Genomic DNA, 14,997 nt, shown 5'->3' on the forward strand with positions numbered 1-14,997 from the left:
TTTTAAAAAGATGATCATGTCGCTCAAGTTAAAGGGATAAGAATATTTCGTTTTGTTGAAAATGTATGCTTTTTTTAGGATATAATACAGTATATTTTAAAATATCGATCATTTAAAATAGCAAACTTATCGTGACTACGACCTATGGATTATATTTGTTTTTGAAAACCTTCAGATAATTATACAACAGTACTTTTAGGTGTGTCGGATAGGTTCCAAGAATGGTGTTACCAAAGTTATACAGCAATTCAAACCCAAACTATGAGTTTTCCGCTTCAGTGTGGGCCTGAGACGAGATTGGTGGCAAGACGTCCCATAAAACTGCTTCGCACACCAGCTCAAAATGTCCCATTTGCATTTGAGCATCTGACAGTTTCTGGCCGTTGCTGGAGCAACCACCTGACCTTGTGGTGCTGTGTATTTTTTTTCCTCCTTTCCATCAAGAAGAAGTGCTTGAAGGTATTGCAGAAGGCTGGGACAGTATGTTAGACTCTGGGGAGATTTTTTTTGAAAAAGAAAACGAAATGTATCTTTTGAGACACCAGTCCTGGAAGTTTTTGGACGGAAACATACTTTACGAATAATTTTGCTATTGGAACAAAAAAGAAAAACACAAATGGAGTAGAGGGCAGACCCTCCTCAGAGCTGTTCAAAGACCAAAGTGCACTTCTTTGTTACAATTAAGCAAAATGATTTTGCAGGGTGAATATTAATGACTTGACTTTCTCTGGATCTGCGTTAAAATGTTCCGATTATTCCTTGACCCATGCACTACTCCTCCACAAAATCGGTTATGTAATTAGGGCCAACTTCTGGTCATGAACTGACGAAAACTAATGACGACTGGAATATAATTTGATTAATTGAGGTAACAAAGTGCTATTTTTTTGGTGTGCAACAGGCTAACAGATGTTCGCTCAGCTGCCCTACCACTTCATCCCTCCGCGAGTCCCATTCACGTTCAGCACCAAATTGGCTTTGTTTACCACTGGGGTGTTATCATTCTCACTACCCGTGTTCAGAATGCCAGCAATCAGTAGTTGCCTGCGGAGACCAACACAATTAACGTCATATAATCACCTACCTAAACATCTGCTTGAAAATGTGCATTAAAGCAGTGCTCACGTCATTATACTCAACAAAAGCATTCAGTGAAACCTGCTTGCCCAGCAAATGGTTCACCGGTTCACGATATGAGAGATACAGTAGTCGGGAATAATCAAGATGATTTGCTTTACACGTATGTACATGAATGCAGTCACATGATTTAAGGAGGAATATTTTTCTTTGGTACGTGGTGGGCCTTTGTAGCGAACGCCAAGGCGTATTATCTTGAAATAAGCTGCACCTGCTCCTGCCTGTGAACAATAGCAAGACGCTTCTAATATTCTGCAAGATAATGCTTGTCATATTGAGATGGAAAAAAGGTCAAGGGTTAGCCTGTAAGATTCTGATTGCTTTTGAGCATCACGCGCCCCTTCCTGAGATAAAATGGACAGGGATATTTCTTTCACAGCACCGCTCATCGAGACTGCACAGCAATTTTAGGCAACAGTTCAGTGAGGAGGTGTATAGTCGTGAAATGATTAGAGAGCGACTAACAGTCAGCGCTTGACACAAAAAATGGCGCAGATAGAATCTTGCCTCAGCAATTTTTTTTCTCTTTGCTTTTAGCTGTTCAATTCTCTCCATACCACTCCAACTTACAAAGATTGATGATGGATTTTCTATATGCATGTAGGCTGTGCACATGCAGTCGAACCTGCGTTTGACCTCCATCTGCTCACAGCTACTGTAACATTTTCCACAAGAAAATGTATTTCGACTTCTCGTAGACAATGAAAGGAACTCTACTGCACATGCTCATTTCGTGGCTTTATGCAAGCTATACAGCCGGCCAAGTACCAAGTTTACAGTAAACATATTTTACAGTAATACACTCTTAAAACAGTTGGCTGAAAAATCATCCAAGTTGGTCTGAAATGGACCAACTGGACTTTGTGGGCGTCATTTACTTTATATAAACTAACAATGAAATAAAAACACAAATGTTAGTGTTGTTTTATAAAAAAACAACAAACCATTTTCTGATGGGTTTTTTTCCCCAAACAACCACATTTTTGGGTTATTCATTCAACATTGGGTTTGGCGATTTGTGCGCTGCTCCCAAAAATATTTACCACAAGCTTCGCAGGTACACATGAAATTGTAAATATGTTTTGTAAAATATAACAAAAGTATTGTTGTAAAATAGAATATACTGTACATACTGTATTTTAATGTCTTGGTTGCAGGCGGTTGGCTCACTTACACTTGGAAATAGATGTTTTTGTCTGTGAAAGCCTCTGTGCATTTGATGAGCTGCAGTTTGCAACATCACCACTTCGTCCACCTGCGACAACCAGTGGCCTGGACTGAGCCACTCATGAAATCTTGTGGCAGAATCCCACATACTGTGAGTGCGCAGGAGAGTCTCGCACAGTTGAGCCTGCCCCCAATAGATTGGTGCTAGTTGGAATGGAGAAGCAACTTGCCAATCAAAGCCGGGCTGGGGCCGCGATAGACCATTCTGGAACCTATAATGGAAAAGCACATCATGAATAGTCGCTCTTCTTGGATGCTATGTACAGAAGGTATTTTCATTGTAACGTTAACCGGAAATGTCAATAAATATCTTGAATAGTTTTAATTGTTGAATAGTACGCTAATTAAAAAAATACAACTTACAAATAATACATGTTTCCAACATGTCGAACAGAAAGAGGCAATAAAACCAAACAACCAAAGCAAATTGCACTGCAAATTGCTGAAAGCATCAGACAAAGTTAATGTGACTCCAATCACAAAATCCCTCTGTCTTAATAAAGGATGCTCTGACGTGTATAACAAATCTGTGACTTAAAAATAATTCATATTAGTGGATATTGTGTGAAAATCCCCCAAAGCATTACAATCCAACAACATTAGGTCATTTATCATTTTCTTTGTCTTTCATTTCTTTGCTTAGAAGCTTGTGAATAATCTCTTTGACCTGGTTTCTTCTACCCCCCCACACCCCCACCCCACTTTTCTCTTGATGGCACCCCGAGGGCCATATGTATCTCGCATTATGCACTCACCCAAACAGCCTCCTCTGAAGAGCAGTCCAGCTTGTAGGAGTGGCTTCCAGCTGCCCTTGAAGGTCATTTTGGCGGTCATGTGATTGGCCACCGGAACCCCCCGGGCCAAATGACAAACGGAGCTGGCAGGACACGGAGGGCGTCTGGGGTGTTTTTCCACAAAGCATTCCATAAAAGTGTAACTGGGCTGTATTTGCCCTTTCCTCTTGTTCTGTGTTCAGCCAACAGGCCCCTGAAGATCTCTTAAAAGAAAAAAAAAGTGCTGATGCACTCGCGCTCATGTACTCTTTCTCTCTTCCCTCTCTCATCCCGGCCCCCCTCCCTTAAACTCCCTTGCATTCCCTCACAGTCTGCCGCCAACGTGGGCGACAAGGCGACGCAGTCAAGGGGGCTTGTTTGGGCCCCCAGCTAATCAGCGCACATTAGAGCATGACTAAATAAATCTTAAGTGCTGCTAATTGCTTACCAGTGAAAACAATAACAGAGCACTTGCCCAGAGGCTCTGGAGTAGTGAGGGGCTGGGGCACTGGGGACTCGGGGTGAGGGGGTGGCGGGGGCCTGGCACGGGGCCAATGGAAGACACCAGCGCCATCAGTCACCGCCACTGCCTCCATGTTTAACTCACACACCACTTGGCACTGTCACGACACACACCAGATGCCCCGCATCCACCATATGCGGCCCATATTGCCTGCAGGCCTCATCGGCCAAAAATTAGCCTTACATGACAACTTCAGACAAGCCTTGTCCATTCACTTTCAGAAGCCATCTTACATCCCCGCATTAAAAAACATGAATTAGTAATGACGCAATTAGATGGCCTCGTTCCGACATTTATGTTTTGCATTAACGGGATTCTCCGCTGCGTTCTGGACTGGACACCGTAAGACACCAGACCTTTAGATGATAAGACGGTGAGAGTTGAAAGGAAAAGAGGTCTTTGGTGAGCTTAAAATGTAACGACGAACATGAAATGTCTATGCTTGGAAAATATTTCGTCTGTCTGTTACCTTCTGACATGCAGCGTTTGTTTCTCTCGTAGGTTTGGCCTTCGGTGAGGGAATCGTTTGAATAGCCTGCAAACTACTGTGATCAAAAAGGTACGTGCCATTTAGTAGCAGACTCAAGCGAGCATTTAAAATAAAAAAGTCATATGAAAAGTAAAGCGCTGTATTGTCTCAAAACTGGACTTTTTGCAATTAAACTGTGGATCAGTGCACCTGTGTGAGCGCTATACCCCCTTTGAATCAGTTTGCAATGTTCTACCTTTTCGATAATACCCCCGTGTTATTCCAACACGAAATGTTATCGGTTTGAAGTTGTATTTTTTGTGAGGCCGTGATGGTTGTGATTGACACCCTACACGTCACGCCTTCTGTCCCGTTGGTTCAGGTCTCTTTGGCACAGATAATAAGGTGATTTGAGCCTAATCTAATGCTCATTGGTCGTTATTCCTCTCATGCAATTGTATTTTATGAAATTAGACGCACTAAATGGGACGAGAGACAGCTGACTTTATTCATATTGATTGTGTTCAACTGGCAAGTCGTAATGGCCGCTTGAAGAAATGAGACAAAACATTGATTTTTATGAAAATACTAACTCCCGCTTAAAAAAAAAGTTCAACACAAACATTCAAGTTTCCTTTCGAGAGGTCTTTTCCAGTTTCCCATTTTCCCCAAGTCTTGCTGGAACGAGCATCTCATTCTCACCGTGTCTCCTCTGCAGCGTTTCAGCATTTTCCCACGGGACTTGTGTGCTTTTGTTAGCGTTTCTGTCAACACGCAAGGCCTAATTGCTTGATTAGATGAGGTTGACTGGCCTGTTAATTGAATGCTAATTTGGATGTGATGTGTCTAATGAAGATCATTTATTGTTTGGCACCCGTCCAAGAGTTGGCTTTGACTCAAGAGCAGAATCAAACGGAAAGGATGAAAGTAAACAGGAAAAGCCTGCTTTGAAAGCGCATGAATGAAATGTACAAGGTGATAACATTTGCCTCCTTGAAATGAAGCATGCTATTATGTGGCGAGGCACTGATGCAAATGGAAAAAGAATTGGGATTGTAGCGTTAGTGTTTTGTACTGAGCAGCTTTTGGCATATTGTCCTAATGGGGAATGTTAGAACATGATGACTGTCCTTTCGATGAAAACTGTCATGTGCTGCCTGTGGAATTCATACGAAATGATTTTTCCTTTTGAAATTTCAACACAATTAATTCCCGATACTCACACACAATGTATGTGGGTTTGTTAATAATATGCGAAAATTATAGACAACATGGGAGGATAGTTCAGATTTTTGAAAGAAATTGACATTTTGAAATTAACGTTAACGCACACACACACACATATACAGTATATATATAAAATTCCTCGTCTCACCCCTCAGGTGGTGTCCATTCCTCATTCAGCTCAGGTCCTCTATATATATACTGTGTATATATATATATATATCTATATCTATATAGATAGATAGATAGATAGATAGATACACACACACACACACATACACACACACTCACATACATAGATATATTTATAGCTGCATGAGTGAGAATGTGATGCGATGATCCGGAACTAAGTAAAAAAAAAACTAAACAGCTGGTAATCAATGGTCATCAATGCCTGTTATTACATGAGCTACCCACTTTACAGTATTTTTCAAATGTCTATAATGGACATTATTCTTTATTTGGATTCCAAAGTAAAAACAGAAGAAAAAAAAGTTTTACACAAGTGCACAGCTCCAGTGGCATTGGCAGCAAGATCGTCCAACAAAGCATGGGCAGCTTGGAATGTTGTCTCCCTCAAAGCCTCAATTATGCACAAGGACATCACATTTAAAGGCAGTCAATACAATCTTGATTTCGGTTTAGCATTTGGGGTGAGTAGGAGAGAGGGAATCCCAGAGGGTTTTGGAAATCCTCTTTCAGGTCCAGCACAGCTCAAGGCCTTTCATTGACCGCTCATTGCGTTTGTTGGTCAATCCAGCGAAAAAAACAAACAAACAAAAAAAAACCCCAGCTATATTCCCACAAACCAGGAAGTAAAAAAAAAATCCCTGTATTCCATGTTGAATGCGGCCACAAAAGTCCCAAAACACTGTGACTTGCTTGCTTCAGCTTTAACGAACTAGATTAGAGTTGACACATTGATAAAAGCATTTTTGTTCCTTCCTGGTGTTGATATCCAGGACGTGGTCTGTTCATTTCCACCAGATCCATGATTATCTCCAACATTTCAGGTTTAGGTGTTATATTTTCAGTTGAACATGTGAGCTCGGTACACGTTTGGCTTCTTGTGTCCAAATTGTGTTTCAGACGCGGAGAGAGTTTCTCTCTAGAAACAACAAAAACAGTGTTAGAAGAACAGTGGCTCAATCAATTTCCATGGTTTTGTTAGGAACTATAAATGCCCCCTGACCTTGCCTCTTTCAGACTCATCTCCCCATAGCCTCATGCAGTCATGCTCACCACACACATGCAGCAATATAGCTGAGAGTGCGTCACAACAGGCCGGGAGTATTCGAGGTGTTAGCGACCTCAGGTATGGAGTGGACCTCCATTCTTACACAACCGTGAATTTCTTTGCATTATTGCTTCATCTATCACTTAGCCACGTACTTTGCGCAGTCGTCATTAGTCACCCTCACTCGCCCGCGCTTAATGAGAAAGCAATTACCATAGGCTTCGGCCCAATCCTGGTGGCCTGGCAGCATAGTCCGAAACCCGTATCACAACCTGCTGGGCTCTGCGTCTGCCGCTCGCTCGGATTGCCCCTCTCCTCCCTTGTACCTCTTCTCCTTTTCACTGTGGCTGCAGACTCTCTCTTTCTCCATCCTCTCCACAGCCTCTCTCTTTCGCTCCTCCCAGCTCCCAGGCAGCTCGGGGTTTTAGACGGATCACTCTCACAATGGTTGATCAATACAGGTATTGATCTCCTGGCAAAATGTTTAGAAAATCCTTCTGGGCAGCTGTGGTGCAGGAGCGAAAGGAGGCGGGGCGGCGAGAGGGCCAGCGTGCCATGTTATTCTTTGGCGAGAAAGCCACTGCCGACCTGATTGGCCGCCAGCCTTGCCAAAAAGAGGGCTGCTACACTGTGTGGAGGCTTCGTCACTGTGGCTTGGCGGTCGTCCATGGCTCACTCTGCGAAACTTCCCGGACCTCCAAAGCGGGGCTCTGCCCGATGTTGACTGCAGGCCAAGCTTTGGCACCCGCTCCTTCTCCTTTCACTTCACTCTGGTATATTAATCTGCATAAATTAGCAACCCTGCAGGAGACCCTTAACGACGCTTTCATTCCCACTGACTTGCCTCCCTTAACGGGAAAACACTCCAGAGCTTGCCTACACGTGTCGTCCAATAAAATCTCCCGAATACCATGAATATCAGAATGGGCACATAGGAGAAGCCTAAACCCAGCAAGTGCCTGTTCTCAGGACGGGTCAATCCATCATCTCTTCTCGCACTTTACTGCAAAAGAAAATGACTCCTTGGGTATCGTGAGCAAAATTAGAAGAATGACAGCGCACACTGAGGTCTTAGTGTGTGATATTTGCGCAATAAGAACGGAGAGACCGTCATTATCCTTGGAATGTGAATGGACAGCAGACAACGTGTGAAAACTGAATGTATTCAGTCCCCATTGGCCTCATGTACAATGGGTGTGTACGTGCAAAAACATGGTATCAAGAGTGAAATGGCCGTACGAATGTGCGGCGCTCCACGGTGGCGAATCACAGAGATGAAGCTGGGGAGTGGCCGGTGCAGTGACGTGCAAAGTACAGGTGATGACCGGGGGGAGCAGTTGTTTTTGACATCCTAGAAAACTTTTGAGGGGGTGGGTTGTTGACAGCTGGGGCCTTTTTACTCTGGCAGTGTCCGCCCATCTCGGGCAGCACGCCAGAACCATGACTATGTCTATGGTTTGGGAGTTGACGCTGACCTAAAACCCCAGGCCACTGTGTCAATTTAACACCGTATTCAATGAAAGCCCTCGCGATTACTAATGTTGCTATAGTTTGGGCCACGTCTTCATAAACCAGCTCACATTTTGTGAGGTTCCCAATTTTTTTTTTCCATTGGTGACTCATGTCATGATAATCTGATTACTTGATCATACAGTGACTATTCCCACCTGCAGGTACTGATTTGCATATTTATTTGGGGGGGGTGGAGAGGGAGGAGTCTGGTACTCATTTGCACACATTTGCGACGTGATTGAGTTGTGTGAAAGGAATGTACTCGGATGCGTACACAGCGATTCATGCATCTGGATTTTCTTTTTGTTTGTGTGTGTGCAATGGTTTCTGGATCTGGCCGTACGCAAGCCATACAAGCTGTACATGAGGCTGTTGGACCATTTACTGCATACTTATACTCTGATCTTGTAGCACTTTGGGCTATAACCTTTACAGGTGAACTTCATTTGACCTTTTCTAAATGTTTTCAGTCGTCAAACTTCTCAGTATTTTCTTTTTGTACTTCTTGCTATTCTTTAACAAGGAGCTGAATGGCAAAATTCAGAGCAGGGATTTGATCCACAATGCAAACTTCTTTAGCTTTTTGTCTTTCTGTGGCTCTCCCAGTCTCTAAGATGACACTCTCCACTCAGCAACTCTCCCTTTTGCTGAAAAGTTGTTCAATTGTTCGGCATTGTCTTGGTCACATGGATATCAAAATGTTGACTGCATGATGTGAGGACTGTTGAAATACCAATTCTAATTGAACCTGAAAATTTACTGTATGATTTATGGACCAAATGTGTTATGTATTTTGCCGTTCACCTCCTTGATATTGAATCATTGCATATACTGTATGTGTTCAAAGGTTTAGAGAAGGTCAAATTAAGCTCATCTGGAAAAGATTTTAGGTACAGTCTAATATGTCACGTGAACATGCACTATCATCACCTTTTGGTGAATATTGTAGGTTAAAATATGCAGTTTATTGATATGGGACTTCATTTGAACATTGAATTTGTGTTGATTAACTATGCTCTCCCTCTTGTCTTTCACAAGTCACACAAAGTTAAACTGAATAGATGAGTAATAATTTTCATCAATAATAGCTTTTCTCCTTATGCTGCTGAACTGGGAAAACATGTTGCCCAAGCTGGGGACCTGCTCGGAAGGTGCTTATGACTTTTTCAGTATTGATCAGAATCAGAATCATCTTTATTGGCCAAGTATGTAAAGCACACAAGGAATTTGTTTCCGGTAGTACAGGCTGCACTCGTATTGCAATAACAAGCAACTACGAAAAACAAAGACATGCCATATAAGTATCGAAAGACTTTACGTAATGTTAATTGTTTAAGTATGTAGAGAACTGGAGCTATACAATGATCATTGCGGTAATACTGTTCCAAAGGGGTGTGCAGAAATGCATAGAGCCACTGTACATTTGAACTGTTTAGGGAGTTAAGGGTGAGAGGGAAGAAGCTTTTTGAATGTCTGCTGGTTTGGTAGCGCTTGCATGAAGGGAGTAGCTGGAAAACGTGGTGGACATGGTGTGGGGGGTCCAGTAGGATTTTCCGTGCCCTTGTCTTGGTACTTGCGGTGTGTAAGTCCACGAGAAGTGAATAGGGCGGTGCCATTGATTTTTTTTTCTGCATTCCTAACTGTCCGTTGCAGTCGCCTTTTGTCCTTTTTTTTTTTGTGACGGCCCCAAACCCAACTGTGATAGAGGAACACAGGACTTATTCAATGACTGCTGTGTAGCACTGTCTCAGCAGGTCCTGTGATATGTGGTGTAATGTGATTCTTTACACGGAGGAGGTCATTACAGTGTAACTATGCGTGGTGTAACTTGTTCTCACGTCTCAGATCTTGTTGAACACGGTCAACATCTGTCCGCCATAAGACCAACGATAGCCGTGTCTGCACACGCTTGTGTACGCGTCTATTTTGGTTCCACCCACCCTCTCTGCCTTCCATCCACACCAATGCCCAGCCCAGTAGATCTCGTTGTTTAACACATTGTTGAATGTGTATCATGAGGAGCGTTGGATTGTTACTATCTGCAGATTAGAGGACCGAGAATAGGCACTCTCTTGTTAACAAACACCAGACTATGATGGACAACTCAATAAGCACTGTCCTACAAACAGTAGATCTTGAATTAGCCCGTAGGGGCATTCAATGCCATAACATCTGGTCAAGAAGCCGAGTCCCTTGTCATTTTGTTTGTGGTTGAGTGTTTTGTGGCTTTCTGTCATTCTCCACTTCTACCCAGTGTCTTAGCTGTCACTCGTCCATGTTTTTTTTTAATGCCATATTGACATACCGTACATGGCATTCATTGCCCTGCCTTTCATCTATTCCCCATGCACCTATTTTTTATTTGTATGTTCATTTTGAAATCCAGCCATCATTTTCCCCTTCATTCCCCCCCACCTTCCCGCTCCTTTCTACACCTGCCCTTCGCATCTGTGCGAGTGCGTGCTATTCATTTCATATGAATTCAGGGACTCTTTGGTGCATGCTTCCGGCAGAAATCAATTTCAGCTCAGACAGCATAACCAAACAAAGCTCCGAGCTCATTTCATCGTGGGCCTCGGTGTAACCCATCTCTCTCATTCTGCCGTCATCGGGAGACATTTTGTTCTCACTCTGATGCCATTATGTCAGTCACTACAGACGTGTGCTGATGTGTGACTGCCGCGGCTAAATGGATCTCGGCAAGAATGATCGTTAAAAAGTAGACGGTTTGCATATGTTAATGTACAGTATGTGTCACTTTTGTCACCACCGTGTGTGTGTGTGTGTGTGTGTGTGTTTGTGTAAACAAGAGGCGGGGTCCTCCCCCGGCAGTTTGAATCAGACAGACCGCTAGCTTCTCTTTGTACCATCAGTGGAGGCCGTGCAGCAGTTAACGCAGCCTCTGGATCGTCCTCTTTGCTTTGCTCTGCTGTTATTGATTTCAGCCAGACATGGAGACGGACGCAAAGAAAGAGCCATTTCACGGGGAAGTTAAACGGTCAAGTAGCGGGTAGTGGGTGGCTTTCACCACTTTATTGACGAGGTGGGAAAACGTCACTATTATGGAGGCCCTTGCAGCAGATAGAGAGCTGATTGGATGAGTGCCCCGGGGTCAGAGTGGAGCATGTTCCCCCCTTGCAGCCAAACGAGTGCAAATAGAAGAGGAGAGGTATCCACTTGATCTGCAGGTTAGGTTTGGTTCAACCGGAACTCTCTGGGAGTATGCATGAGAGCGCCAAACCACTACATTTCATTTATCATTTATTCATTTTAAGTGAAAATGAGAATGTTAGTGGCTGCTTCTCGTAGGATGAAGACCATGAAAATTATATAAACAGAATCATACCAGCACGTCAATCATCTGGCAACCGAAAGCACTGGGGCAGGAGTCAAGTTGGTTCAAGTACCGTTGCATTCATTCATTCATCCATTCATTTTCCGATCCGCCAAGGGTCGTGGGGAGATACTGGAGCCTATCCCAGCTGTCTTCGGGACACTCTGAACTGGTTGCCAGCCGATCGCAGTGCACACAGAGACGAACAACCATCCGCGCTCGCACTCACACCTAGGGACAATTTTGAGTGTTCAATCAGCCTGCCATGCATCATTTTGGAATGTGGGAAGAAACCGGAGTACCCGGAGAAAACCCACGCCGGCCCTGTGGAGAACATGCAAATTCCACACAGGGTGGGCCGAGCTGGAATTGAACCCAGTACCGCTGCACTGTGAGGTCAACGCGCTAACCACTGGCCCACCAGGGCGCCCTGTTGCATTCAATATTTTATTATTTTATTTCTGCATTAGTTGTTATGCTTTCTACTGCATTAAGAGTTTCAAATGGGCTTGCAATTTGAGATGAAAGAAGCTCATTGTGGTCAAAGAGAGAGGGAGCAGACTAAACCATAACCCATCCGTTGAAAGTGAGAATTACCTTTGTGAAGGCAATGTGTTTGAGACCGTTGTTGAATTGAAATTCTTTCATTTTCACGTTAAAGAAGCCATTCAATCAACTTAAGCAAATAAGATTCATGGAACAGCACACTCAGCAATGTTCATGCTGTGCAGTACAGTCGTGAGCAGTCCAATGACTTCTGCATCGGAGACACCAAGCTTGCGTTACACAGACACATGGCACAACATACTGTACCTATCGAAGAGCAGTTTCTTTGGGTCCAGAATCAGCAGTTCATTTGCACCTCAGAATGAAGGAGCATTCCTTTGAGTACCACCGTGTCCACACTTTGGAAGGGGAGCACCGCTGGTTTGAAAAAGGTGTGAAAGGAGCAGTATGGGGGAGAGCATCTATCACCTCCTTATGACGGTGTCCTGAATTCCTTCCCCAAATGATGGTCATTCAATAGCAGTTTAGCCGACAGGTAGACTGTCATCAGTCACGCAACAAAAACAACAAATCAAATGTGACCACGGTGGCACACCCTCCGGAGACTCCACACTTTACGACTTAGAAGTGCCGAACCCTTTTCCGATGAAAAATGAAACATCCTGAACTAGCAAAAAGAGTCCAGTTGCCTCAATTCAACCTTTAACATGACCGGAATGACTGAGAATTTACACAGTCATTCTTGAAACTGTTTGAACTTGACTTCTGGACAGGGGTCATGAACCCTGCAAAGAATGCACATTCTCGTGAAACATGTTTTTTTTTTTTTTAATGTATAACTAGCCATTACAATCAGATTCTGGGGGATTTTTTTCTGGCATTTTTGCAGAGATATGGTCGGGACTCATCAAATGGCTCAGGGTTCAACTTCAAGCCACTCTCAAGCTCCACCTACTCACGTCAGTCATCCTAATTAGCAGAGCATATCACCCAGCTGGCCGGCCCCTCCTGGCAGCGTAAGACGGACTGGAAAGGTCAGCATGCCACAGCACAGAGCGCACAGTGCTTAATCAGAGGTGAAATGGTTTCGTTTTCCAAATTGATTCCAGTTCAAATCAAACAAGAGCGTCTAGTGTTGAGCCGCTCAACTATGCACGGCCACTGACATGTGATGAATGGCATATTATTCATTTTCTGCTCTACATGACACATTGTACACAGCATGTGAAGAGAACTCTGTTGGAAACTTCAACCGTAAACTAAAAACACGTCGATATCACTTTTATAACATTGACACAAAGCATTAGGAAATAAATATTTTCTCTTCACTCCCGCTAACAAAGTAAAGTAAGTACCATTAACGGTTAGCCCCTGAAGCATTATATATCCTTCTATGCACTCTTAGAAACTCTGCTTTTACACACTTGCCACAGACATGTATATACATTGTGGAGCGTCTGAGTTCACCCACGCGCCTGCAAGATGCATGTCCACTAGTTCCTTCACACTGACTGCATAATATATGTAATGAAATAATTTTTCCAGTGGGATGGTTGTTGCTGGGGGATGGAGATGTGTTGTGAATAAAAATGTGGCGTCCCCCAGACTTGCTGGTTCAATTGGTATGATGGTAGGGGGTAAATGAATATGCCAAAGTGAGAGGAACGTTATACCTTTGCCCAAAGCTACCGAAAGAACTGAAGAGTCCACACATTCGTTTTCCCCCATTAGTCGTTGTTTTGTCCTCTGCATCAACTTTAGTGCCGAATGCCTGACGTCTCTCATCGGAATAGCGTCGAATTATCACATGACATCCATCTGCCAATCAAAAAAAATGAATGCAGTTTGATCAAACTACACCGTCAACAAAGCTATTGGGAAACCTGGCCATGACTCATGCAGGAAGTAGAAATGAAAGACCCTCCTATCCCCTTTGCAACTCTGACGGAGAGTGGAATCTGTGGGAAGTTTTGCAATGTTCCTATTGGTTGTTTTGGTTGCAGCTATTGCAGCATTGGCGACCCACTATGATATTTTTTTCTCTTTTGATCTTCATAATGCTAAATACGTAGTTATTGGGTAAAGGTGGCCGAAGTGTTGATGCACTTTCAGGGATGCGTCCGAAGGTGTCAATCCTCTTCAACCCATTATCCATTGCACTTGGTTTTCATGGTGTTCACCGTGGCTGGAAAGCGCAAGAAAAATAGAGGCTAATAGTAAGCATGTCCATATTTGGCATCTGTTGCTCAGCTACCAAATGGTGTAGCCTGGTGCCTTTTCCCACTTGTTTGGATGTAAAGTCATTAAAATGGAAATCCCTGGCTTTGTTAACAATGGGAACAGTGGCACAACTGAAGCATGCATGGCCATTCTACAGTAGATTTTATTTGATGCTATATTTTTAGAAATGCTAAAATCACATTTGTAACACTTTCTTCCAACCTGGTATATTGAGCGTGCTGGTGATCCCCATCACATCCATCGCCGGGCCCACTCTGTGATTGGTCGAGCCAAATGTATTATTGTTTGCTCAATCTTTTTGTATTGTTTTTCTTCTCTGCCAAAATCTGCTACTGTTGTGATTCTGGAATCACTCCACCATCACCGACTTCATACCAAAGGTTTTTGATGGGGTTGAAATCCGGGTGATGTACCGTTCTTCCACACTAAACTCATCCTTCATGCATTTGTGCACCTGGAATAGAAACGGGCCTCAGAAGCTTAGAATTCTCCAACAGTCAGTAAATGGAAGATATGGACTCAATGCCAATTTGATGGGTTTCACGTCTGATTGCTTGTTTAATTGATCAATGATACATCCCTTTCATCACCAATGAAGGTGAAGCGAGGCCATTCTTGAATTCACCCTTCGGCTTGAACAACAGCTTCTCCAAAAAGTCTTAATGAAAATCAGTGGAGAGACAAATTACATTTTCTCCCGTGCCTCACCTTGACTGACTCAAGTGAGCTCATCTGTTCCATCTTGTCAGAGTCGGGATGTCTTGTCTCTGCAAGTCTGTGCTTTGATGTTTTAAACATTACCATTAATAATGT

At 43.4% G+C, this 14,997-nt stretch overlaps 1 protein-coding gene and 1 long non-coding RNA gene across 4 annotated transcripts in view; one reads left to right on the forward strand and one right to left on the reverse strand.

The window, feature by feature from the left end:
• zfhx3b (zinc finger homeobox 3b) overlaps nt 1-14,997 on the forward strand; it is a 266,964-nt gene that overhangs the window by 73,001 nt on the left and 178,966 nt on the right. For all 3 annotated transcript variants that reach the window (XM_052063746.1, XM_052063744.1, XM_052063747.1), the window contains exon 3: nt 4,162-4,219. The gene's annotated coding sequence lies outside the window, so the exon portion shown is untranslated. The remainder of the gene's footprint in view (nt 1-4,161; nt 4,220-14,997) is intronic.
• On the reverse strand, nt 4,791-7,419 carry LOC127599688 (uncharacterized). Its single transcript, XR_007962163.1, has 2 exons — nt 6,804-7,419; nt 4,791-6,461 (listed from the first exon to the last, which is right to left on the reverse strand). It is a non-coding gene; the product is annotated as an uncharacterized LOC127599688 (long non-coding RNA).

Source organism: Hippocampus zosterae, chromosome 4 (genome assembly GCF_025434085.1).
Source record: "Hippocampus zosterae strain Florida chromosome 4, ASM2543408v3, whole genome shotgun sequence".
Taxonomy (NCBI): Eukaryota; Metazoa; Chordata; class Actinopteri; order Syngnathiformes; family Syngnathidae; genus Hippocampus; species Hippocampus zosterae.